Raw genomic sequence first — 24477 nt, forward strand, 5'->3', positions numbered from 1 at the left:
ACTGCAGGAGCTCTGCTCCATGGTAGGAGCAGAGTAACTAGTAATCCATCACAGGTTGCATGCACAAGTAGTATTCTATACCACTTCTAATCAATTATATTAGCAAAATTTGAAAATGGGACATGAGTATGTCGTTTTTGGATTCATCAGCTGTGAGAAGAAGTCAATCAAACATATGAAACTAGTTTCGTATGTGCTACTTGATGACCAGTCATTTCGATCATGTGAATTGCTATAGAATGAGGCATTTTCTCTCTGTACATGCCATGCCGCACTGAACTTTTGGTTGATCTGTAGTTTATGTTACTTTGGCAGATTAATAATGGCAAGGATACCAAGACGACTACGGGACTTGGACCTTACAATGCATGATCCAGAACATGTGCAGCTTGGTGAAGAAAATCTGCAAGGTCCTCCAGAGATTGATAATATATTACCAGGAAGATCTCATGAATCTACTAGCCAAATCAAGATAATTTGTAAGTCTCAATGACTAAACTTCTTCAGAATGAGGTTTTTAATACGACTGGTTTCACATGTGTGGGGATATTCATGCTTGCAGGGCCAAATGGAGAGACACGACAGATTGTAGGGGAATTTCGGCTGAAGAATTTATCCCAGGTAGATGGAGGAAGGATAATTGTGGAGACTAATGAAAAAGGTGTTCCGAATGAAAGGTCTGGTTCCATTCTTAGCAGCTATCTTAGTGACCTTGCAGAGAACTCCACATTTGCACCACTGAACATTCCAAGATGGGACAATGAACTATTTGTCCAGAGAAAGAACAACATGATCAAGGATGTAGAGGTAATTTCTAAGCAACATCATCACATACATTTTTTTAACGTATCATCACATACATCTTTATTATCGTTTCACATGTAAACAATTAAATTTACTTTGTTGAAGGAGAAATTTGTCTATCCATCTGAGACAAAGCAACTTACACGAGACTGGGTCCTAATGACTGTTTGCAAAAGATGGAGAGCCTACAAATCTCGCTTGAAGCAAAAATATTTCAAACGCAAAGAGAAGTCTCTCCAGGAAATTATTAGTAATGTTCCAATAGGTGTTAATGTGCATCAATGGGAGACTCTAGTTGGAATGTGGTGTCAGGATTCACACATGGTTATTATCTCATCCTCTCATGATCAAACTAAACTCCAAAATTAGTTCGCTAACATTATGTGGCTGCATCTAATTTGTTTGCAGAAGTTATGCGAGAAAAACACTGTGCAAAGCAACAAAAGAATCCACACACAACCGGGAGAAAAAGCCATGCCAGGCTACAAAAAGAGATGGTGACAACTATCCTTTTTATAATTTTTATTATATGACGAATCAATTTTCTTCAAAAATAACTATTACTGGACCTAACGTACTTTGATGGATAGGAAATCAAAAGGAAAGCACCGATCCACAAGATTGACCTTTGCGATGAAGCTCATAAGAAAAAAGATGGCAATTACACAAGCGACAATGTGAAGACAATAATGGTACATTCTACGTATTATGCCTACAGTCCAACATACAATCTATTCCATATAATAATAATAAATTAATAATTAGTCCTATTCAATAGGATGCAGCTAATGAGGAGTTAAAAAAAAGGAAAATGGACCACAATGGTAGCCTTTCCACTAACGATTACAGTGAAGCCTTTAAAGGCGCACTTGCTGAAAAGGCAAAACTTCGTGGTTACTATGATGAAAAGTATTGGAGCGGAGTAAATGTTTCTCAGGGAATAACTTTTGTTGGGAAGTCTGATCAAGACAATCTTCAGTTTGAAGTACGCATGGTCAAAGATAATGTAGAAGATGTCAAAGATGATGTAAAGGATGTCAAAGATGATGTAAAGGACGTCAAGGGTGATGTAAAGGACGTCAAAGGTGATGTAGGGGACGTTAGAGGTCAGATAGCTATGATTGCTGCATTCCTTGCCAAAAAGTTTCCTGGAGAGAGTTTGAGAAATGAAGTGGATTCTCCAACAGAAAATTATGAAGTTAGCATACGAAATCTAGTTATAAATGTGCAAAGATGAAATTAATGAATACTGATGTGCTATTACTATAATTTTATTGCAGGTCACTCTACCTCAAAGAGATAACCATCTCCAATGTGAATCTTATAATGTCCTTAAACAATCAAATAATGATGTGCAGGAGCCACGAACTACCATGCAGGTAATGTAATGGGCTTTTCTGTTGGCCCAGATCACGATGCTGCCGAGTACCTTCCGACAATATACGTGTACGAGCTTGTGCGATTAGCTTCCGAGTCGCCGGACGACGGAGACGCAATACGCACGTACTAGCTAAGCTAGCAAGCAGGCAGCCTGATGGATGCTTTGGATGTCTAGCTAGCTTAGCACAAGAAACAAGCACAGGAGACACGCTTGAGTTGATCGCAAAAGGCTCGTGTCGAGCCTTTGGATTTTTATTGCTTTGTTAGATCTGGTCTGATTACACGGGGTACAGCAGTATATATATTAGCTAAGCTAGTCCTATTAGTCCTAGTCCTAGTCCAAATACGAATCCTACTTGGTGACTGTACCAAGTCCGTACCGGACTGGTCACACTACGTGGTTGATTCCAACATTTTCATGTATTATTTAATGCAGGTCCATTCTAATGTCTTATAACTATTGCTTTAATAGGAACCGGAACAAACCAAATCAAAAGAGGGTTGTGGCCGTGCACCTCTACCACATGGACATGTGATCACTAAGGTGTGTCAACTAACCTGCACTCAGTTACTAATTATCTCCTTCCAGTAATTTTGGTATTGGTCGAACCCTTATACTAGTCAAATATTGGAAAGATATCTTACCGTCAAGTTAAAACTTTGTGAAATATTAAACTTTTGGTTAGAAACTATAACCTGATTGGGACTTATCCAGCTTTTTATCAATGATGACGATGACATCTTTTCCTATTAAATTGCAGAATGCCCATGCTGAAAATAATCTTGCCATGCAGCAAGATGGTCCTGAACCAAGTTTACGACTTCACCAAGTCACTAAGCAGGTAAACATATGCTACATATCTAAATGACAATGATTGTACAAAAGGTTGTCTAATTTTGTATTTAAGTGCAAGGTAAATGACATTATTATGAAACAACAATCCCATTTAGACAAGCTCGTTTCAAATACTGTCGTGACACTACTAGTAGATCACAAGTCAGATTCAACCAAGTATTAAAAATTTGTATTGCATACAACAATAAGATGATTTGGCCCGATGGAACCAAAAGTTAGTCACACACACACACATATCATCGTTGCTCCAAGAGATCTCCTATTCAAATAAACTAATTAATCACTTTTGAACTGATACATGAGTACTAATAGAACACCAATCTTGCATACATGTTCTTTTTGGTGGTAACCCTGTATAGATTTAGAGGAACACCTGGCCCTTGAATATTAGTTGAATTCTGTTTTCAGTGTATAAATTTACATGACGTCAACTTCATTTGTTTGCATACTGCATTCATGCTTAGTTTTCACAATAAATAATTTTGTATTAAGACCTTAATCTAATTTGATAGCAAAATGTGCAGACTAAAAGTACGTGTAGAATAAGGCTCCTTGGTGCATGTATCGCAACTCTTCAAAACTATCATTCTTGATTGTAGTTGATCATGTGTCTCCCTTCACGCGTATTCCTATTTAATTGCAGAATGCTCATGCTCAAAATAGCAATGCAACCAAGCCATGTGGTCATCACCAAGTCACTAAGCAGGTACATATAGGCTACATATCCAAATGACAATGATTGTATAATAGATAGTTGGTCTAATTATTTGTGAAATTGTTCTAATTTGTTTAAAATGAAATCTTCTTAGGTTCATCAATGACAAATGTTTCATTTCTTGAAAAATAGGATAAAGTTGAAGTCGTGTTGTATTCAATGAACTTGAGAAACAAAGACAAACTCGTGGCCAAAAGAACTTTAGTGAGTAAAGAGAAAACATATGTGGTTGGAGGAAACATGCTTGGAGTGGAATATGTTTCAGTTGTGGTTCGTGGTTGTACATATCTTGGAGATGAGAAACTAGTTAGACCATATGAAAAATTCCAAACAGTAAGGGATGAAGGAAATATGCCCTAGAGGCAATAATAAAGTTATTATTTATTTCCTTATTTCATGATAAATGTTTATTATTCATGCTAGAATTGTATTAACCGGAAACATAATACATGTGTGAATACATAGACAAACAGAGTGTCACTAGTATGCCTCTACTTGACTAGCTCGTTAATCAAAGATGATTATGTTTCCTAATCATAGACAAAGAGTTGTTATTTGATTAATGGGATCACATCATTAGGAAAATGATGTGATTGACTTGACCCATTCCGTTAGCTTAGCACTCGATCGTTTAGTATGTTGCTATTGCTTTCTTCATGACTTATACATGTTCCTATGACTATGAGATTATGCAACTCCCATTTACCGGAGGAACACTTTGTGTGCTACCAAACGTCACAACGTAACTGGGTGATTATAAAGGAGCCCTACAGGTGTCTCCAAAGGTACATGTTGGGTTGGCGTATTTCGAGATTAGAATTTGTCACTCTGATTGTCGGAGAGGTATCTCTGGGCCCCTCTCGGTAATGCACATCACTTACGCCTTGCAAGCATTGCAACTAATGAGTTAGTTGCGAGATGATGTATTACGGAATGAGTAAAGAGACTTGCCGGTAACAAGATTGAACTAGGTATTGAGATACCGACGATCGAATCTCGGGCAAGTAACATACCGCTAACAAAGGGAACAACGTATGTTGTTATGCGGTCTGACCGATAAAGATCTTCGTAGAATATGTAGGAGCCAATATGAGCATCCAGGTTCCGCTATTAGTTATTGACTGAAGACGTGTCTCGGTCATGTCTACATTGTTTTCGAACCCGTAGGGTCCGCACACTTAAGGTTTCGATGATAGTTATATTATGAGTTTATGAGTTTTGATGTACCGAAGGAGTTCGGAGTCCCGGATGAGATCGGGGACATGACGAGGAGTCTCAAAATGGTCGAGACGTAAAGATCGATATATTGGACGACTATATTCGGACATCGGAAAGGTTCCGAGTGGTTCGAGTATTTTTCGGAGTACCAGGGAGTTACGGGAATACGGGAGAAGAAATATATGGGCCTTATTGGGCTTTAGGGGAGAGGGAGAGGCTGTTGGAAATATGCCCTAGAGGCAATAATAAAAGTGTTATTATTATATTTCTTTGTTCATGATAATAGTCTTTTATTCATGCTATAACTGTATTATCCGGAAATCGTAATACACGTGTGAATACATAGACCACAATATGTCCCTAGTGAGCCTCTAGTTGACTAGCTCATTATGATTAACAGATAGTCATGGTTTCCTGGCTATGGACATTGGATGTCGTTGATAACGGGATCACATCATTAGGAGAATGATGTGATGGACAAGACCCAATCCTAAGCCTAGCACAAAGATCGTGTAGTTCGTATGCTAAAGCTTTTCTAATGTCAAGTATCTTTTCCTTAGACGATGAGATTGTGCAACTCCCGGATACCGTAGGAATGCTTTGGGTGTACCAAACGTCACAACGTAACTGGGTGGCTATAAAGGTGCATTACAGGTATCTCCGAAAGTGTCTGTTGGGTTGGCACGAATCGAGACTGGGATTTGTCACTCCGTGTAAACGGAGAGGTATCTCTGGGCCCACTCGGTAGGACATCATCATAATGTGCACAATGTGACCAAGGGGTTGATCACGGGATGATGTGTTACGGAACGAGTAAAGAGACTTGCCGGTAACGAGATTGAACAAGGTATCGGTATACCGACGATCGAATCTCGGGCAAGTAACATACCGATAGACAAAGGGAATTAAATACGGGATTGATAAAGTCCTTGACATCGTGGTTCATCCAATGAGATCATCGAGGAACATGTGGGAGCCATCATGGGTATCCAGATCCCGCTGTTGGTTATTGACCGGAGAACGTCTCGGTCATGTCTGCATGTCTCCCGAACCCGTAGGGTCTACACACTTAAGGTTCGGTGACGCTAGGGTTATAAAGGAAGTTTGTATGTGGTTACCGAATGTTGTTCGGAGTCCCGGATGAGATCCCGGACGTCACGAGGAGTTCCGGAATGGTCCGGAGGTAAAGATTTATATATTGGAAGTTCTGTTTTGGTCACCGGAAAGGTTTCATGCGATATCGGTATTGTACCGGGACCACCGGGAGGGTCCCGGGGGTCCACCAAGTGGGGCCACCTGCCCCAGAAGGTTGCGTGGGCCAAGTGTGGGAGGGGACCAGCCCCTAGGAGGGCTGGTGCGCCCCCCACAAGGGGGCCAAGGCGCAAGGGAGAGTGGGAGGGGGCAAACCCTAGTCCAGATGGGCCTTAAGGCCCATATTGGTGCGCCTCCCTCTCCTCTCCCCTCTTGGCCGCCTCCCCTTTTCCATCTAGGGCTGGCCGCACCCCTTGGGGGTGGGAAACCCTAAAGGGGGCGCAGCCCCCCCTTCCCCCTATATATAGTTGAGGTTTGGGGCTGCCATACACATGAGTTCTCTCCCTCTTGGTGCAGCCCTACCTCTCTCCCTACTCCTCCTCTCCCATGGTGCTTGGCGAAGCCCTGCGGGATTGACACGCTCCTCCACCACCACCACGCCGTTGTGCTGCTGCTGGATGGAGTCTTCCTCAACCTCTCCCTCTCTCCTTGCTGGATCAAGGCATGGGAGACGTCATCGGGCTGTACGTGTGTTGAACGCGGAGGTGCCGTGCGTTCGGCACTTGATCATCGGTGATTTGAATCACGACGAGTACGACTCCATCAACCCCGTTCACTTGAACGCTTCCGCTTAGCGATCTACAAGGGTATGTAGATGCACTCTCTTTTCCCTCGTTGCTCGTTTCTCCATAGATAGATCTTGGTGACACGTAAGAAAATTTTGAATTTCTGCTACGTTCCCCAACAGAGGCAGGCCGCGCCCCCCCCCCATTGACTAGTCCGAATTGGACTAGGGGAAGGGGCGGCGCCCCCTCCTTCCTTCTCTTCCCTCTTCCCCTTCCTTGTCTCCTACTCCTACTACTTGGAAGGACTCCTAGTTGGACTAGGAAAGGGGGAATCCTACTCCCGGTGGGAGTAGGACTCCCCTAGGGCGCGCCATAGAGAGGGCCGGCCCTCCCCTCCTCCACTCCTTTATATACGGGGGCAGGGGGCACCCCATAGACACACAAGTTGATCCTCATGATCGTTTTCTTAGCCGTGTGCGGTGCCCCCTTCCACCATACTCCTCGATAATATTGTAGCGGTGCTTAGGCGAAGCCCTGCGACAGTAGAACATCAAGATCGTCACCATGCCGTCGTGCTGACGGAACTCTTCCCCGACACTTTGCTGGATCGGAGTCCGCGGATCGTCATCGAGCTGAACGTGTGCTAAAACTCGGAGGTGCCGTAGTTTCGGTGCTTGATCGGTCGGGCCGTGAAGACGTACGACTACATCAACCGCGTTGTCATAACGCTTCCGCTTCCGGTCTACGAGGGTACGTAGACAACACTCTCCTTTCTCGTTGCTATGCATCACTATGATCTTGCGTGTGCGTAGGAATTTTTTTGAAATTACTACGTTCCCCAACAGTGGCATCCGAGCCTAGGTTTTATGCGTTGATGTTATTTGCACGAGTAGAACACAAGTGAGTTGTCGGCGATATAAGTCATACTGCTTACCAGCATTGTCATACTTTGGTTCGACGGTATTGTTGGATGAAGCGGCCCGGACCGACATTACGCGTACGCTTACGCGAGACTGGTTCTACCGACATGCTTTGCACACAGGTGGCTGGCGGGTATCAGTTTCTTCAACTTCAGTTGAACCGAGTGTGGCTACGCCCGGTCCTTGTGAAGGTTAAAACAGCACAACTTGACAAACTATCGTTGTGGTTTTGATGCGTAGGTAAGATTGGTTCTTGCTAAGCCCGTAGCAGCCACGTAAAACTTGCAACAACAAAGTAGAGGACGTCTAACTTGTTTTTGCAGGGCATGTTGTGATGTGATATGGTCAAGACGTGATGAGATATAAGTTGTTGTATGAGATGATCATGTTTTGTTGAAGCTATCAGCAACTGGCAAAATCCTTATGGTTGTCTCTCTATTGCATAAGATGCAAGCGCCAAATAATTGCTTTACTTTATCGCTATGCGATAGCAATAGTTGCAAGAGCAATTGTTGGCAAGACGACAATGCAACGACACATTGATATAGATCAAGATGATGGAGATCATGGTGTCATGCCGGTGACGATAGAGATCATGACAGTACTTTGGAGATGGAGATCGAAGGCGCAAGATGATCATGGCCATATCATGTCACATATTTTGATTGCATATGATGTTTATCATTTATACATCTTATTTTGCTTAGTTCGACAGTAGCTTTATAAGATGATCTCTCACTAAATTTCAAGGTATAAGTGTTCTCCCTGAGTATGTATCGTTGCGAAAGTTCTTCGTGCTGAGACACCATGTGATGATCAGGTGTGATAGGATCTACGTTCAAATACAACGGGTGCAAAACAGTTGCACACGCGGAATACTCAGGTTATACTTGACGAGCCAAGCATATACAGATATGGCCTTGGAACACGGAGACCGAAAGGTCGAGCGTGAATCATATAGTAGATATGATCAACATAGTGATGTTCACCGTTGAAACTACTCCATCTCACGTGATGATCGGACATGGTTTAGTTGATATGGATCACGTAATCACTTAGAGGATTAGAGGGATGTCTATCTAAGTGGGAGTTCTTAAGTAATATGATTAATTGAACTTAAATTTATCATGAACTTAGTCCTGGTAGTATTAGCATATTTATGTTGTAAATCAATAGCTCGCGTTGTTGCTTTCATATGTTTATTTTGATATGTTCCTAGAGAAAATTGTGTTGAAAGATGTTAGTAGCAATTATGCGGATTGGATCCGTGATCTGAGGTTTATCCTCATTGCTGCACAGAAGAATTATGTCCTTGATGCACCGCTAGGTGACAGACCTATTGCAGGAGCAGATGCAGACGTTATGAATGTTTGGCTAGCTTAATATGATGACTACTTGATAGTTTAGTGCACCATGCTTAACGGCTTAGAATCGGGACTTCAAAGACGTTTTGAATGTCATGGACCATATGAGATGTTCCAGGAGTTGAATTTAATATTTCAAGCAAATACCCCAGTTGAGAGATATGAAGTCTCCAACAAGTTCTATAGCTAAAAGATGGAGGAGAATCGCTCAACTAGTGAGCATGTGCTTAGATTGTCTGGGTACTACAATCGCTTGAATCAAGTGGGAGTTAATCTTCCAGATAAGATAGTGATTGACAGAATTCTCTAGTCACCATCACCAAGTTAGTAGAACTTCGTGATGAACTATAGTATGCAAGGGATGACGAAAACGACTCCCGAGTTTTTCATGATGATGAAATCGATGAAGGTAGAAATCAAGAAAGAGCATCAAGTGTTGATGGTTGACAAGATCACTAGTTTCAAGAAAAGGGCAAAGGGAAAAAGGGGAACTTCAAGAAGAACAGCAAGCAACTTGCTGCTCAAGTGAAGAAGCCCAAGTCTGGTCCTAAGCCTGAGACTAAGTGCTTCTACTGCAAAGGGACTGGTCACTGGAAGCGGAACTGGCAAAGTAAACAAAGGTATATTTGATATACATGTTATTGATGTGTACTTTACTAGTGTTCATAGCAACCCCTCAGTATTTGGTACTAGTTCAGTTGCTAAGATTAGTAACTTGAATCGGGGGTTGCAGAATGAACAGAGACTAGTTAAGGCTAAGGTGACGATGTGTGTTTGAAGTAGTTCCAAGATTGATATGATCATCATCGCACACTCCCTATACTTTCGGGATTAGTGTTGAACCTAAATAAGTGTTATTTGATGTTTGCGTTGAGCATAAATATGATTTTATCATGTTTATTGCAATACGGTTATTCATTTAAGTAAGAGAATAAATTGTTGTTCTGTTTACATGAATAAAACCTTATATGGTTACACACCCAATGAAAATGGTTCGTTGGATCTCGATCTAGTGATACACATATTCATAATATTGAAACCAAAAGATGCAAAGTTAATAATGATAGTGCAACTTATTTGTGGCACTGCTGTTTAGGTCATATTGGTGTAAAGCGCATGAAGAAACTCCATGCTGATGGGTTTTTGGAATCACTTGATGCTTGCGAACCATGCCTCATGGGCAAGATGACTAAAATGCCGTTCTCCGGAACAATGGAGCGAGCAACTGACTTATTGGAAATAAAACATACTGATGTATGCGATCCGATGAGTGTTGAGGCTCACGACAGGTATCATTATTTTCTGATCTTCACAGATGATCTGAGCAGATATGAGTATATCTACTTGATGAAACACAGTCTGAAACATATGAAAAGTTCAAAGAATTTCAGAGTGAAGTGGAGAATGATCGTAACAAAAATAAAAGGTTTCCATGATATGATCGCAGAAGTAAAATATTTGAGTTACGAGTTTGGCCTTCAGTTAAAAACAATGTGAAATAGTTTCACTACTCACGCCACCTGGAACACCACAGTGTAATGGTGTGTCCGAACGTCATAACCGTACATTATTGGATATAGTGCAATCTATGATGTTTCTTACCGATTTACCACTATAGTTTTGGGGTTATGCATTAGAGATAGCTGCATTCACGTTAAAAAAGGGCACCATCTAAATCCGTTGAGACGGCACCGTATGAACTGTGTTTTGGCAAGAAACCGAAGTTGTCGTTTCTTAAAGTTTGGGGTTGCAATGCTTATATGAAAAAGTTTCATCCTGATAAGCTCAAACCCAAATCGGAGAAGTGTGTCTTCATATGATACCCAAAAGAAAATGTTGGGTACACCTTCTATCACAGATCCGAAGGCAAGATATTCGCTGCTGAGAATGGATCCTTTCCAGAGAAGGAGTTTCTCTCGAAAGAAGTGAGTGGGAGGAAAGTAGAACTTAATGAGGTAACTGTACCTGCTCCCTTATTGGAAAGTAGTTCATCATAGAAATCTGTTCCTGTGACTACTACACCAATTAGTGAGGAAGCTAATGATGATGATCATGTAAATTCAGATCAAGTTACTACCGAATCTCTTAGGTAAACCAGAGTGAGATCCGCACCAGAGTGGTACGGTAATCCTGTTCTGGAAGTCATGTTACTAGATCATGACGAACTTGCAAACTATGAGGAAGCGATGATGAGCCCAGATTCCGCGAAATGGTTTGAGGCCATGAAATCTGAGATATGATCCATGTATGAGAACAAAGTATGGACTTTGATGGATTTGCCCGATGATCGGCAAGCCATAGAAATTAAATGGATCTTCAAGAGGAAGACGGACGCTGATAGTAGTGTTACTATCTACAAAGCTAGAATTGTCTCAAAAAGGTTTTCGACAAGTTCAAGGTGTTGACTACGATGAGAGTTTCTCACTCGTATCTATGCTTAAGTCTGTTCGAATCATGTTAGCAATTGCCGCATTTTATGAAATCTGGCAAATGGAGAAACAAAATTGCATTCCTTAATGGATTTATTAAAGAAGAGTTGTATATGATGCAACCAGAAGGTTTTGTCAATCCTAAAGGTACTAACAATATATGCAAGCTCCAGCGATCCATCTATGGACTGGTGCAAACATCTCGGAATTGGAATATACGCTTTGATAAGTTGATCAAAGCATATAGTTTTATACAGACTTATGGTGAAGCCTGTATTTACAAGAAAGTGAGTGGGAGCACTACAACATTTCTGATAAGTATATGTGAATGACATATTGTTGATCGGAGATAATGTAGAATTATTCTGCAAAGCCTAAAGGAATGTTTGAAAGGAGTTTTTCAAAGAAAGACCTCAGTGAAGCTGCTTACATATTGAGCATCAAGATCTATAGAGATAGATCAAGATGCTTGATAAGTTTTTCAATGAGTACATACCTTGACAAGCTTTTGAAGTAGTTCAAAATGGAACAGACAAAGAAGGAGTTCTTGCCTATGTTACAAGGTGTGAAGTTGAGTAAGACTCAAAACCCGACCACGGCAGAAGATAGAGAGAGAATGAAAGTCATTCCCTATGCCTTAGCCATAGATTCTAAAAAATATGTCATGCTGTGTACCAGACCTATTGTATACCCTGCCCTGAGTTTGGCAAGAGAGTACAATAGTGATCTAGGAGTAGATCACTGGACATTGGTCAAAATTATCCTTAGTTGAATAAGGATATGTTTCTCGATTATGGACATGACAAAAAGGTTCGTCGTAAAGGGTTACGTCGATGCAAATTTTGACACTGATCTAGATGACTCTAAGTCTCAATCTGGATACATATTGAAAGTGGGAGCAATTAGCTATAGTAGCTCCATGCAGAGCATTGTTGACATAGAAATTTGCAAAATACATACGGATCTGAATATGGCAGACCCGTTGACTAAACTTCTCTCACAGGCAAAACATGATCACACCTTAGTACTCTTTGGGTGTTAATCACATAGCGATGTGAACTAGATTATTGACTCTAGTAAACCCTTTGAGTGTTGGTCACATAATGATGTGAACTATTGGTGTTAAATCACATGGCAATGTGAACTAGATCATTGACTCTAGTGCAAGTGGGAGACTGAAGGAAATATGCCCTAGAGGCAATAATAAAGTTATTATTTATTTCCTTATTTCATGATAAATGTTTATTATTCATGCTAGAATTGTATTAACCGGAAACATAATACATGTGTGAATACATAGACAAACAGAGTGTCACTAGTATGCCTCTACTTGACTAGCTCGTTAATCAAAGATGGTTATGTTTCCTAACCATAGACAAAGAGTTGTTATTTGATTAAAGGGATCACATCATTAGGAGAATGATGTGCTTGACTTGACCCATTTCGTTAGCTTAGCACTCGATCGTTTAGTATGTTGCTATTGCTTTCTTCATGACTTATACATGTTCCTATGACTATGAGATTATGCAACTCCCGTTTATCGGAGGAACACTTTGTGTGCTACCAAACGTCACAACGTAACTGGGTGATTATAAAGGAGCTCTACAGGTGTCTCCAAAGGTACATGTTGGGTTCGCGTATTTCGAGATTAGGATTTGTCACTCTGATTGTCGGAGAGGTATCTCTGGGCCCCTCTCGGTAATGCACATCACTTACGCCTTGCAAGCATTGCAACTAATGAGTTAGTTGCGAGATGATGTATTACGGAACGAGTAAAGAGACTTGCCGGTAACAAGATTGAACTAGGTATTGAGATACCGATGATCGAATCTCGGGCAAGTAACATACCGATGACAAAGGGAACAACGTATGTTGTTATGCGGTCTGACCGATAAAGATTTTCGTAGAATATGTAGGAGCCAATATGAGCATCCAGGTTCCGCTATTGGTTATTGACTGGAAACGTGTCTCGGTCATGTTTACATTGTTCTCGAACCCGTAGGGTCCGCACGCTTAAGGTTTCGATGACAGTTATATTATGAGTTTATGAGTTTTGATGTACCGAAGGAGTTCGGAGTCCCGGATGAGATCGGGGACATGACGAGGAGTCTCAAAATGGTTGAGACGTAAAGATCGATATATTGGACGACTATATTCGGACATCGGAAAGGTTCGGAGTGGTTCGGGTATTTTTCGGAGTACCGGGGAGTTACGGGAATACGGGAGAAGAAATATATGGGCCTTATTGGGCTTTAGGGGAGAGGGAGAGGCAGGCCGCGCACCCCCCATTGACTAGTCCGAATTGGACTAGGGGGAGGGGCGGTGCCCCCTCCTTCCTTCTCTTCCCTCTTCCCCTTCCTTATCTCCTACTCCTATTACTTGGAAGGACTCCTAGTTGGACTAGGAAAGGGGGAATCCTACTCCCGGTGGGAGTAGGACTCCCCTAGGGCGCGCCATAGAGAGGGCCGGCCCTCCCCTCCTCCACTCCTTTATATACGGGGGCAGGGGGCACCCCATAGACACACAAGTTGATCCTCGTGATCGTTTTCTTAGCCGTGTGCGGTGCCCCCTTCCACCATACTCCTTGATAATATTGTAGCGGTGCTTAGGCGAAGCCCTGCGACGGTAGAACATCAAGATCGTCACCACGCCGTCGTGCTGACGGAACTCTTCCCCAACACTTTGCTGGATCGGAGTCCGGGGATCATCATCCAGCTGAACGTGTGCTAAAACTCGGAGGTGCCGTAGTTTCGGTGCTTGATCGGTCGGGCCGTGAAGACGTACGACTACATCAACCGCGTTGTCATAACGCTTCCGCTTCCGGTCTACGAGGGTACGTAGACAACACTCTCCCCTCTCGTTGCTATGCATCACCATGATCTTGCGTGTGCGTAGGATTTTTTTTGAAATTACTACGTTCCCCAACAAGGGATGCTATGGGTTCGGTTATTGCTTGGCCTCGCTCACATGTAAGTATGTTTTCATTCAAGCATTGTCTATGCTCCAATCTGCACATGTGTGATATGTTATTTATCCAAAATCTTTTTGTTTTTTAGGTAAAAATAGTTAAGCCAACTCCTCCAGCACAACCACAAAGCATTGGTATGATACATTTCTTATAATTTCATCAAAGATCTCTTATCTTGCAGTTCTCTATAAGCATATGTTCATGTAAATGGTGTTCATTCTCCTTTTCAGGGCAGTGAGGATTTGAAAAGTGAGTGCATTAAAGGAGCTAGGAGTGGCTGGGTAGTTGAGGATTTGAAAAGGGAGTGCACTGGAGGAGTCATGAGCAGTTGATGAATCTATCTTTGAATGAACAAATATTCTGGATTATGTATAGATTTTAGCTTCATAGAGAAAAATAGTTCTTGTCTATAGGATATTTTCTTATTTATTTTCATCATTGCATGTTTCATATGAATGTTTGATATTATTCAGCTGTGAACTCCACGTACTTTTAGTGGAGACATTGTTCGTGCTAATTAATGCATTTGATGTTGTTACTGAGGTTGCCAATGTTTGCATATCGAATCTATGAAGTGGAATGATGCCTTCATATCACAATATTATTTTACCAATTTGCATGTGCAACCATGTCACTAAAAATAATTGCATTTGAAACGATGAAACAAAATCGAAATTAATCAAATAATATTTGAAGTAAAATATTCCATTTGTATAAATATTCTGATGGACATTTAGAGACGAGTATAAGAGGCGAATGAAACGTGTCTATGAGTAGAGACGTAATATGAGCATGCCTAACTTAACGTCTCTACATGTAGATACGATTTTTGAGCATGCCTAAGACAACGTCTCTACGTGTAGACACGATTTTAAACGTCCCGGGAAAGCGTCTCATTCCATGCCAAGCGTGTCTATCTGTTTGAGACGGTCCGTGGGGAGACGCTCCAAAGACGCTTTACTAAAACGGCTCTATAGTTGGCTAGAGATGAAATAGCACGTCGCTAGGTATGAAATTGGGCGTGTCTACTGGCTGTTTTTGTTGTAGTGTGTAGGTGATTATGTATTGCTATACAACTCTCATTTAAGATTTTTTGCAGGAAAACTTCTGTCTAAATGGGAAGGCCCTTATGTTATCGAGGAGGTCTATCGTTCCGGTGCCATAAAAATCAACAACTTCGAAGGCACAAATCTGAAGGTGGTGAACGGTCAAAGAATCAAACATTATATCTCAGGTAATCCCATAAATGTTGAAACCAATATTATTGAAACCGTAACCCCGGAGGGATACATAAGGGACACTTTCCGGAACGTTTCAGACTCCGAAAAGGAATAGGTATGTGGTACTGTAAGTAAACCGACTCCAAAACAGTTTTTAAGGCAACATTTCCCCGTTTTGGAATATTTAGAAAAATAGAAAAATAAGTAGCACTTCGGGAAGGGCACGAGGGCTCCACGAGGGTGGAGGGCGCGCCCTACCCTACTGGGCGCTCCCCCTACCTCGTGGGCACCTCGTGTGCTCTCCGGACTCCGTTTTCGTACACGCCACATATTTTGGTCGGTAAAAATTCATTATATAATCTCCCAAAGGTTTTGACTCCCGTATCACGCAAAAATCTCCTTTCTTTGTTTCGAGCTATCCTGCTGCAGATTTGAGCAACATGTCGTCCCAGGATTCGGAAGGAGAGAACTATGTGGCTGATTACCTTGCAGATCCTAAAGTCTATGAGGATGTAGAGCATTGTGGTTGGACTACGGAAGAAGAAGAGGACTATGAACCTAAGGGAAAGGAGGAGACGAGCTCAGATGAAGATGAAATCCCACTACCTCAACCTGGGGACATGCATGTGGAGTTCAAAAAGTCAAGCCTCCCTAATAGAGTGAAGAAACCTAAGATCGAGTTTATCCCTTTTCGCCTCTTGCAGGAAAACAAACAGGAACTATGCAAAAAGATACTGAGCCTGGAGCAGGAGATCGAGGACCTAAGGGACCAAAATTTTGTCCTCAAGCGTAAATTAAGGAAGAAGCCTATGCCATCAACAAAATCACCATCGTCTCCACCAACAAAGAAGACTTGAATATCTAGTATGGGCACCCCCCTTGGCAACTCCCAAGCTTGGGGGAGTGCCCCGGTATCGTATCACCATCACTTTTATCTTTACCATTTTTCTTAGTCCGATCTTTTTGGTAATATCTTGATCTAGTAGAATAAAAGTTCTTAGTATGATCTATTTGTGAGTTTTGCTTTATGATTCCTCTATGTAATCGAGTCCGTGAGCTATATAATAAAGATTAGTGTTGAGTCAAGGGCTTGATTATTTTTCCATGATCTTAAGTGAATAAAAGAAAAGAGAAAGAAATAAAAAGAAACAAAGAGATCATATGGATCTTATGGAGAGTAATGAGCTCACATAGAAAAAGTATGATGAATAAAAGTTGTTGAGGGTTGACAAACATAGTTTTGGTCATCGTTGCAATTAATAGGAAGTAATAAAGAAAGAGAGGTCTTCACATATAGATATACTATCTTGGACATCTTTTATGATTGTGGGCACTCTTTAAAATATGACATGCTAAAGAGTTGACGTTGGACAAGGAAGACAACGTAATGGGTTATGTTTTCTTACATCTGAGATAAATTATATTGTCTTGGATCATCCAACATGTTGAGCTTGCCTTTCTCCCTGATGCTAGCCAAATTCATTGCACCAAGTAGAGATACTACTTGTGCTTCCAAATATCCTTAAACCAGTTTTGCCATAAGAGTCCACCATACCTACCTATGGATTGAGTAAGATCCTCTAAGTAAGTTGTCATCGGTGCAATCAATAAAAATTGCTCTCTAAATATGTATGACTTGTCAGTGTGGGAGAAAATAAGCTTTATATGATCGTGTGATATGGAAGAAATAAAGGCGACAGACTGCATAATAAAGGTCCATATCACAAGTGGCAATATAAAGTGATGTTCTTTCACATTAAGATTTTGTGCATCCAACCATAAAAGCGCATGACAACCTCTGTTTCCCTCTGCGAAGGGCCTATCTTTTACTTTTATTTCCTACCTTGCATAAGAGTCATGGTGATCTTCACCCTTCCTTTTTATATTTTATTCTTTGGCAAGCACGGTATGTTGGAAAGATCCTGGTATATATGGCTAATTGGATTTGAGTTTTCATGAACTATTACTGTTGACATTACCCTTGAGGTAAAACGTTGGGAGGCAAAACTATAAGCTCCTATCTTTCTCTGTGTCCGATTAAAATTCCATACCCATAAGTATTGCGTGAGTGTCAGCAATTGTGAAAGACTATATGATAGTTGAGTATGTGGACTTGCTGAAAAGCTCTTATACATTGACTCTTTCCTATGTTATGATAAATTGCAATTGCTTCAATGACTGAGATTATAGTTTGTTAGTTTTCAATGAAGTTTATGATTCATACTTGATATTGTGATTGAATTATTACTCTAGCATAAGAAATCATATGACAAGCATTATATAAGTTGCTGTTCTAAGAATGATCATGATGCCCTCATGTCCGTATTTTATTTTTATCGACACCTCTATCTCTAAACATGTGGACATATTTTTTTGATTTCGGCTTTTCGCTTGAGGACAAGCGAGGTCTAAGCTTGGGGGAGTTGATACGTCCATTTTGCATCGTGCTTTTATATCGATATTTATTGCATTATGGGCTATTATTACACATTATGTCACAATACTTATGCCTATTCTCTCTTATTTTACAAGGTTTACATAAAGAGGGAGAATGCCGGCAGCTAGGATTCTGGGCTGGAAAAGGAGCAAATATTAGAGACCTATTCTGCACAGCTCCAAAAGTCCTAAAACTTCACGGAAGACGTTTTCCAAATATAAAAAAAATATTGAGAGCAAGAACTTCACCAGGGGGGCACACCTTGCCCACGAGGGTGGGGGACGTGCCCTACCCCCCTGGGCGTGCCCCCTACCTCGTGGGCCCCCTGGTGGCCCTCCGGTGACCATCTTCTGCTATATGAATTCTTTCGATGGAAAAAAAAATCATAAGCGATCTTCTCGGACGAAACTCCGCCGCCACGAGGCGAAACCTTGGTGGAACCAATCTAGGGCTCTGGCGGAGCTGTTCTGCCGGGGAAACTTCCCTCCCGGAGGGGGAAATCATCGCCATCGTCATCACCAACACTCCTCTCATCGGGAGCGGGCAATCTCCATCAACATCTTCATCAGCACCATCTCCTCTCAAAATCCTAGTTCATCTCTTGTATCCAATTCTTGTCTCCAAGTCCGGGATTGGTGCTAGTAGGTTGCTAGTAGTGTTAATTACTCCTTGTACTTGATGCTAGTTGGTTTATTTGGTGGAAGATCATATGTTCAGATCCTATATGCATATTAATACCCCTCTGATTATGAACATGTTTATGCTTTGTGAGTAGTTACTTTTGTTCCTGAGGACATGGGAGAAGTCTTGCTATTAGTAGTCATGTGAATTTGGTATTCGTTCGATATTTTGATGAGATGTATGTTTTATCTCATCTAGTGGTGTTATGTGAACGTCGACTACATGACACTTCACCATTGTTTGCGCCTAGAGGAAGGCATTGGGGAGTAATAAGTAGATGATGGGTTGCTAGAGTGATAGAAGCTTAAACCCTAGTTTATGCGTTGCTTCGTAAGGGGCTGATTTGGATCCATACGTTTCATGCTATGGTTAGGTTTACCTTAATACTTTTGTTGTAGTTGCGGATGCTTGCAATAGAGGTTAATCATAAGTGGGATGCTTGTCCTAAGGCCAGTGCCCAAGCACCGGTCCACCCACATACCAAATTATCAAAGTACCGAACATGAATCATATGAGTGTGATGAAAACTAGCTTGATGATATTCCCATGTGTCCACAGGAGCGCTTTTATCTATATAAGAGTTTGTCCAGGCTTGTCCTTTGCTACAAAAAGGATTGGGCCACCTTGCTGCACTTTATTTACTTTTGTTACTTGTTGCTCGTTATAAATTATCCTATCACAAAACTATCTGTTACCACTTATTTCAGTACTTGCAGAGAATACCTTGCTGGAAACCGCTTATCATTTTTTTCTGCTCCTCATTGGGTTCGACACTCTTACTTATCGAAAGGACTATGATAGATCCCCTATACTTGTGGGTCATCAGCATGCTACCTCAGGCAAACTCTATTTTTCCATGCATGAAAATTGTTCTGCTGTCAAAATCCTGATCTGCCATATGTATGTTGAACACATAGAAAATAGAACCTCAAAAAGGGTAAACTAAAAACATGGTGGCCGGCATAAAATAATAAGGAAATCATAGAAGGAACCATTTAAAAAATGTTTATATAAAAGTGAAGGAAATATGCCCTAGAGGCAATAATAATGTTATTATTTTATGTCCTTATATCATGATAAATGTTTATTATTCATGCTAGAATTGTATTATCCGGAAACATAATACTTGTGTGAATACATAGACAAACTAAACGTCACTAGTATGCCTCTACTTGACTAGCTCGTTAATCAAAGATGGTTATGTTTCCTAACCATAGACATGTGTTGTCATTTGATTAACGGGATCGCATTATTAGGAGAATGATGTGATTGACATGACCCATTCCATTAGCTTAGCACCCGATCGTTTAGTATGTTGCTATTGCTTTCTTCATGACTTATACATGTTCCTATGACTATGAGATTATGCAACTCCCATTTGCCGGAGGAACACTTTGTGTGCTACCAAACGTCACAACGTAACTGGGTGATTATAAAGGAGCTCTACAGGTGTCTCCAAAGGTAAATGTTGGGTTGGCGTATTTCGAGATTAGGATTTGTCACTCTGATTGTCGGAGAGGTATCTCTGGGCCCTCTCGATAATACACATCACATAAGCCTTGCAAGCATTGCAACTAATGAGTTAGTTGCGAGATGATGTATTACGAAACGAGTAAAGAGACTTGCCGGTAACGAGATTGAACTAGGTATTGAGATACCGACGATCGAATCTCAGGCAAGTAACATACCGATGACAAAGGGAACAATGTATGTTGTTATGCGGTCTGACCGATAAAGATCTTCGTAGAATATGTGGGAGCCAATATGAGCATCCAGGTTCCGCTATTGGTTATTGACCGGAGACATGTCTCGGTCATGTCTACATTGTTCTCGAACCCATAGGGTCCACACGCTTAAGGTTTCGATGGTAGTTATATTATGAGTTTATGAGTTTTGATGTACCGAAGTTAGTTCGGAGTCCCGGATGTGATCACGAACATGACGAGGAGTCTCGAAATGGTCGAGACATAAAGATTGATATATTGGACGGCTATATTCGGACACCGGAAGTGTTCCGGGTGATTTCGGAGAAAACCGGAGTGCCGGAGGGTTACCGGAACCCCCCCCGGGAGAAGTAATGGGCCTTATGGGCCCTAGTGGAGAGAGAGAGAGGGGCGGCCAGGGTGGGCCGCACGCCCCCTCCCCCTGGTCCGAATTGGACTAGGAGAGGGGGGCGGCGCCCCCCTTTCCTTCTCCCTCTCCCCCTTCCTTTCCCCCTCCTAGTAGGAGTAGGAAAGTGAAGGAAATATGCCCTAGAGGCAATAATAAAGTTATTATTTATTTCCTTATTTCATGATAAATGTTTATTATTCATGCTAGAATTGTATTAACCGGAAACATAATACATGTGTGAATACATAGACAAACAAAGTGTCACTAGTATGCCTCTACTTGACTAGCTCGTTAATCAAAGATGGTTATGTTTCCTAACCATAGACAAAGAGTTGTTATTTGATTAACGGGATCACATCATTAGGAGAATGATTTGATTGACTTGACCCATTCCGTTAGCTTAGCACTCGATCGTTTAGTATGTTGCTATTGCTTTCTTCATGACTTATACATGTTCCTATTGAAGGAAATATGACCTAGAGGCAATAATAATGTTATTATTTTATTTCCTTATATCATGATAAATGTTTATTATTCATGCTAGAATTGTATTATCCGGAAACATAATACTTGTGTGAATACATAGACAAACCAAACGTCACTAGTATGCCTCTACTTGACTAGCTCGTTGATCAAAGATGGTTATGTGTCCTAGCCATAGACATGTGTTGTCATTTGATTAATGGGATCACATCATTAGGAGAATGATGTGATTGACATGACCCATTCCATTAGCTTAGCACCCGATCGTTTAGTATGTTGCTATTGCTTTCTTCATGACTTATACATGTTCCTATGACTATGAGATTATGCAACTCCCGTTTACCGGAGGAGCACTTTGTGTGCTACCAAACGTCACAACGTAACTGGGTGATTATAAAGGAGCTCTACAGGTGTCTCCAAAGGTAAATGTTGGGTTGGCGTATTTCGAGATTAGGATTTGTCACTCTGATTGTCGGAGAGGTATCTCTGGGCCCTCTCGGTAATGCACATCACATAAGCCTTGCAAGCATTGCAACTAATGAGTTAGTTGCGAGGTGATGTATTACGAAACGAGTAAAGAGACTTGCCGGTAACGAGATTGAACTAGGTATTGAGATACCGACGATCGAATCTCGGGCAAGTAACATACCGATGCCAAAGGGAACAAAGTATGTTGTTATGCGGTCTGACCGATAAAGATCTTCGTAGAATATGTAGGAGCCAATATGAGCATCCAGGTTCCGCTATTGGTTATTGACCGGAGACGTGTCTCGGTCATGTCTACATTGTTCTCGAACCCGTAGGGTCCGCACGCTTAAGGTTTTGATGACAGTTATATTATGAGTTTATGCTTTTTTGATGTACCAAAGTTTGTTCGGAGACCCGGATGTGATCACGGACATGACGAGGAGTCTCGAAATGGTCGAGACATAAAGATTGACATATTGGAAGCCTATATTTGGATATCGGAAGAGTTCCGGGTGAAATCGGGATTTTACCGGAGTACCGGGAGGTTACCGGAACCCCCCGGGAGGTATATGGGCCTTAGTGGGCTTTAGTGGAAGAGAGGAGAGGTGGCCAGGGCTGGGCCGCGTGCCCCTCCCCCCTAGTCCGAATAGGACAAGGAGAGGGGGGCGGCGCCCCCCTTCCTTCTCTCTCTCCTCTTTCCCCCTTCCCGAGTCCTATTCCAACTAGGAAAAGGGGGGAATCCTACTCCCGGTGGGAGTACGACTCCTCCTGGCGCGCCCTCCTTCTTGCCGGCCGCACCCCCCCTTGATCCTTTATATACGGGGACAGGGGCATCCCTAGACACAAGTTCATCCACGTGATCATATTCTTAGCCGTGTGCGGTGTCCCCTTCCACCATAATCCTCGATAATATTGTAGCGGTGCCTAGGCGAAGCCCTGCGACGGTAGTACATCTAGATCGTCACCACGCCGTCGTGCTGACTGAACTCTTCCCCGACCCTTTGCTGGATCGGAGTCCGGGGATCGTCATCGAGCTGAACGTGTGCTAGAACTCGGAGGTGCCGTAGTTTCGGTGCTTGATCGGTCGGGCCGTGAAGACGTACGACTACATCAACCGCATTGTGCTAACGCTTCCGCTGTCGGTCTACAAGGGTACGTAGATCACACTCTCCCCTCTCGTTGCTATGCATCACAATGATCTTGCGTGTGCGTAGGAATTTTTTTGAAATTACTACGTTCCCAGACAGTGGCATCCGAGCCTAGGTTTTATGTGTTGATGTTATATGCACGAGTAGAACACAAGTGAGTTGTGGGCGATATAAGTCATACTAGTTACCAGCATGTCATACTTTGGTTCGGCGGTATTGTTGGACGAAGCGGCCCGGACCGACATTACGCGTACGCTTACGCGAGACCGGTTCTCCCGACGTGCTTTGCACATAGGTGGCTTGCAGGTGACAGTTTCTCCAACTTTAGTTGAACTGAGCGTGGCTACGCCCAGTCCTTGCGAAGGTTAAAACAGTACCAACTTGACAAACTATCGTTGTGGTTTTGATGCGTAGGTAAGATTGGTCCTTGCTTAAGCCCGTAGCAGCCACGTAAAACTTGCAACAACAAAGTAGAGGATGTCTAACTTGTTTTTGCACGGCATGTTGTGATGTGATATGGTCAAGACATGATGCTCAATTTTATTGTATGAGATGATCATGTTTTGTAACCGAGTTATCGGCAACTGGCAGGAGCCATAGGGTTGTCGCTTTATTGTATGCAATGCAATCGCGCTGTAATGCTTTACTTTATCACTAAGCGGTAGCAATAGTCATGGAAGCATAAGATTGGCGAGACGACAACGATGCTATGATGGAGATCAAGGTGTCACGCCAGTGACGATGGTGATCGCGACGGTGCTTCGAAGATGGAGATCACAAGCACAAGATGATGATGGCCATATCATATCACTTATATTGATTGCATGTGATGTTTATCTTTTATGCATCTTATCTTGCTTTGATTGACGGTAGCATTATAAGATGATCTCTCACTAATTATCAAGAAGTGTTCTCCCTGAGCATGCACCGTTGCGAAAGTTCTTCATGCTGAGACACCACTGTTGGGGAACATAGCATAAATTCAAAATTTTCCTACGTGTCACCAAGATCTATCTATGGAGTCATCTAGCAACGACGAAGGAGTGGATCTACATACCCTTGTAGATCGCGCGCGGAAGCGTTCAAGAGAACGGGGTTGATGGAGTCGTACTCGTCGTGATCCAAATCACCGATGATCCTAGCGCCGAACGGATGGCACCTCCGTGTTCAACACACGTACGGAGCAGCGACGTCTCCTCCTTCTTGATACAGCAAGAGGGAAGGAGAGGTTGACGGAGATCCAGCAGCACGACGGCGTGGTGGTGGAAGTAGCGGGATTCCAACAGGGCTTCGCCAAGCGCTGCGGGAGGAGGGAGATGTGTCATGGGAGGGAGAGGGAGGCGCCAGGGCTTAGGTCTGGTTGCCCTCCCTTCCCCCCACTATATATAGCGCCAAGGGAGAGGGGGAGGGCGCAGCCTTGCCCCTTCCTCCAAGGAAGGGTGCGGCCAAGGGGGGGA

The 24477-nt window shown here is 42.3% G+C and overlaps 1 long non-coding RNA gene across 1 annotated transcript; it reads left to right on the top strand.

The window, feature by feature from the left end:
- Positions 1 to 2945: 2945 nt before the first annotated feature.
- LOC119328379 lies at positions 2946 to 15010 on the top strand. Its single transcript, XR_005158943.1, has 4 exons — positions 2946 to 3026; positions 3684 to 3746; positions 14560 to 14605; positions 14702 to 15010. It is a non-coding gene; the product is annotated as an uncharacterized LOC119328379 (long non-coding RNA).
- Positions 15011 to 24477: the final 9467 nt, after the last annotated feature.

This window comes from Triticum dicoccoides, chromosome 7A (assembly GCF_002162155.2).
Source record: "Triticum dicoccoides isolate Atlit2015 ecotype Zavitan chromosome 7A, WEW_v2.0, whole genome shotgun sequence".
NCBI lineage: Eukaryota > Viridiplantae > Streptophyta > Magnoliopsida > Poales > Poaceae > Triticum > Triticum dicoccoides.